Genomic DNA, 3,749 nt, shown 5'->3' with positions numbered 1-3,749 from the left:
TATGTGTACTACTGTTTCATGAGAAACTATTTTTTCTGTAAGCCTTCTCCTGAAGTACAATAAAAAAAAAAAAAAGAAAATTAAGATGAAAGCACATTACAAAAAAGAAAGTATTAACTAAATTTTATTTTTTCTCTTTTCTATTTTTCCCAAAAAAGGCCAAAAACTGGGTCCTCTCAATTTAGGTAAAAGATGGCTTTATTGAAATTTGCAGAATGTAACCACAAGTACATTTTTCTTCTTTTCAGAAAATTAGGGACACAGTAAAGGAAAGTCTATAAAACTTTTGCAAAAGTTCGTTCAGTGTTTCTCTCTTCTGGAAGTCACCAAAAACCTAATAGAGAATGAAAAAAAAAAAACCTGTAAAATCTGTCTTTAGCAATCTTGGGAGACAATAGTAATCAACAGTTGCCAAAATACATGTGAGAGGGTGCCAAAAGCAGCAGAGACCAGGCAGAAGCTGTGCGGGAAAAAGTAATAATAAACAGAAACTGGAAAAAGGGCTCTGCAGTAGCATCTAAAAAAAAGCACTAGCAAAAATACACTTCTTGAAGTTAACAGGCTACCCTGAAGTACAGAAACTGTATTCCTTGCTTGCAAAAATGAATATGGGAACTTGGATGAGAAGTAGTGGTGATTAGATTCAGATTCAGAAAATCAGAGGCAGGGCTACATGAAGAATCATATATCGAAACAATTTTAAGAGAAAGTAGACACAGAGATGAAAAGAATCTTTGGATTGATAAACCTGCCTAGTCTGGAAGACTATCCTGGGCCCTCTCTTTTGCCTGCCTTTCCATTCCCACCCCCAAGCTTGTGGAAATATCTGGTCCAGAAAAAAAAATCTCATTTTATGGTGAGTAATAAAAAAGAACTAGCCTTGTATCAATTCAAAGATACAATACAAAAAAAAAAAAAAAAGAAAAGAAAAAAAGCAATAATATTTATAAACAGAAAAAGAAAATGCATAAAACGTTATCATGCTGCAGAAGAGAATCGTGACAAAATAAATTTTAAAGGCGATAAATCAAGTACAAAATAAATGATAATATAAATAAAATTTTTTTATTTAAATAAAAATATCTTAGAGTACAAAGTTGAGAACAGAAAATAATATTATTGATGGAAATTGGTGGAAGGGAGAGAAGGGAGGGGAAAGAAAGATGAAATATACTGATTTTGATCAATACTTAACGGCACAGGACTAAGTCCATTGTATAAAATTGTGACTAAATAAGAAACCTTTAGAACAAAATAAAACCTTATATATAAGAGTAACTAACCATCAGAAAAGCAAAGAAAATATATAGTGAAACATTTTTGTAAAACTGTTAAAGAACTCTTGGAAATGGATAAGAGAAAGCCAACAACCTTATAGAAAAATGAACAAAGTTCATAGAAGAAATTCTTTCGTTCGTAATCAGAGACATGAAGCTAACAGCCTGAGATACCGTCGCAAAATCTAAAAGTTTTATCATATATTCTATGGGTAAAACTGAGACTTTTTTGCAGGGGAATGTTGTTACAACACTTACGGAAGACAATCTAGCACACCTACCAAATTTATAAGTGCATAAACCATTTGATCTAGATTTAGTGGTGGGTTCGTATTGGGGAAGGCCATGAATGCCAGGCTAAGTCCTCTAACTAGCGGGGGAGACTTGGAGATTTATTTGTATGTAATGATATAATTAAATTTTTGTATTCCAAGAGTCAAGTGGTAGGCTCTTTTGGAACAAAAAGAAATATAGTCAGAGAAAATTGATAGAAGACTATCACAGTTGGGCATGAGACAACGAAGAAAAGAATTAAAAGGGTAATTATGGGAATTAAAAGGGGGTAATTAATTTTTTTAAAAAATCCAAAAGAATAAATAATGGAATCTGGAAACATTTGAATATATTTTGCCAAGGGGTCGTTCATTTATTCATTTAACAAAAATTTATTTAGCACCAACCATGTGCCAGGCTTTAAAGCTAATACTTGTATATTGGGTTTGAAATTAAGGGAAAGTATACAAGTGGAGTCGGAATTGACTCGGTGACAATGGGTTTGTTTGTTTTTCAGCATATAAGTGGAAACGTGACAGATTGAAGACAAAGGGTTAAAACTCAGGTGATAGATTGTAGTTTAAGATAAACTTATGTTTGAGAGTCATTCTCAAGGAAGCAATGAGACGAGACTAACTCACTCTTTTATACACATAGAGAAAATAAGATCAGAGGAAGAGGATATTCAAGAACTGAACTATAGGAATTATTTACAGTTAACAAGTTAGAAAAAGAAATATAACTCAACAAAGCAGTCAGATAAAATAGGAAGAGACTCAGTAATGTACAAGCCATGGAAACAAAATGTGGAGAATATTCAAGAGCGTGATGATCAACAATATCAAACTCCACAGAGAAGTGTCTAAGAAGAGGACACTTACTTTGACATGAAATGTTTCATTGGTGATTTTATAGAGTCCAGAAGCAGAATCCCAAAGACTCACTAAGTAGTAAATGTTGTAAAAATATAGGTAATGCATAGAAATTATGATTTCAAAACTTAAAAATAAGGAGGTCCATAAGAGAGCTAACAGAGAAGGAAGAAACTTCACACAGTTTTTAAAATTTTTTTCTAAAAATATAGATAAAACATTTGCTAATTCAACATTTTTCTTATGTGCAAGTCAGTGAGACCAATTACATCTATCACGTTCTGCAACCATCATCAATATCCGTTGGCAAATTTCCATCACCATAAACCAAAACTCAACGCTTTCTAAACAATGCTTCACCCTTTCCTCTTCTCTCCTGCCCCTGGTAACCACTATTAAACTCTGATCGCTATACATTCGCCTATTAGAGGTATTTTATATTAGTGAGATTATACGATATTTGCCCTTTTTTGATTGACTTATTTCATTCAGCATAATGTTTTCAAGGTTCATCTATGTTGTGGCATATATCAGGACTTCATTTCTCTTTATGGCAGAATAATATTCCATTGTATGTATGTACCACATTTGTTGATGCACATTTGGATTGTTTCCACCTTTTGGCTATTTTCGGTGAACACTGGCGTCCATATGTCTGCATTGCTGCTTTTAAGTCTCTTGGGTATATACACAAGAGTGGAATTGTTGCATCATATGGTAGCTCTATTTTAACTTTTTGAGGAATTGTCAGACTGTGTTCCACAGTGGCTGTACTATTTTGTATTCCCACCAGCAATGGATGAGGGCTCCAACTTCTCCACATCCTCACCAACATTTGTTATTTTCTATATATATACTTTTTAATATTAGCCATCCTAGTGGGGTTGACGTGGCATCTCATTGTGGTTTTGATTTATATCTGCCTAATGAATAATGCCACCACGTGTCTGGCAATTTGTCATACTGTGGTGGCTTGCATGTTGCTGTGATATTGGAAGATTCACCGCTGGTATTTCAAATACCAGTAGGGTGATCCTTGGCGGACAGGTTTCAGCTGAGCTTCCAGACTAAGACAGACTAAGAAGAAGGACCTGGTGGTCTACTTCTGAAAAAATTGGACAGTGAAAACCTTATGAATAGCAGCGGAACATTGTCTGATAGAAAATCAAGCCGAATTCAGAAGAGGATGTGGAACAAGGGCTATATTGCTGATGTCAGATGGATCCTGGCGGAAAGCAGAGAATACCAGGAAGATGTTTACCTGTGTTTTACTGACTATGCACAGGCATTCCACTGTGTGGATCATAACAAATTATGAATAGCATTG

Source organism: Trichechus manatus, unplaced genomic scaffold (genome assembly GCF_000243295.1).
Source record: "Trichechus manatus latirostris isolate Lorelei unplaced genomic scaffold, TriManLat1.0 scaffold00067, whole genome shotgun sequence".
Lineage (NCBI taxonomy): Eukaryota > Metazoa > Chordata > Mammalia > Sirenia > Trichechidae > Trichechus > Trichechus manatus.
The sequence above is the reverse complement of the archived record's forward strand: the minus strand, read 5'-3'. Positions refer to the sequence as shown.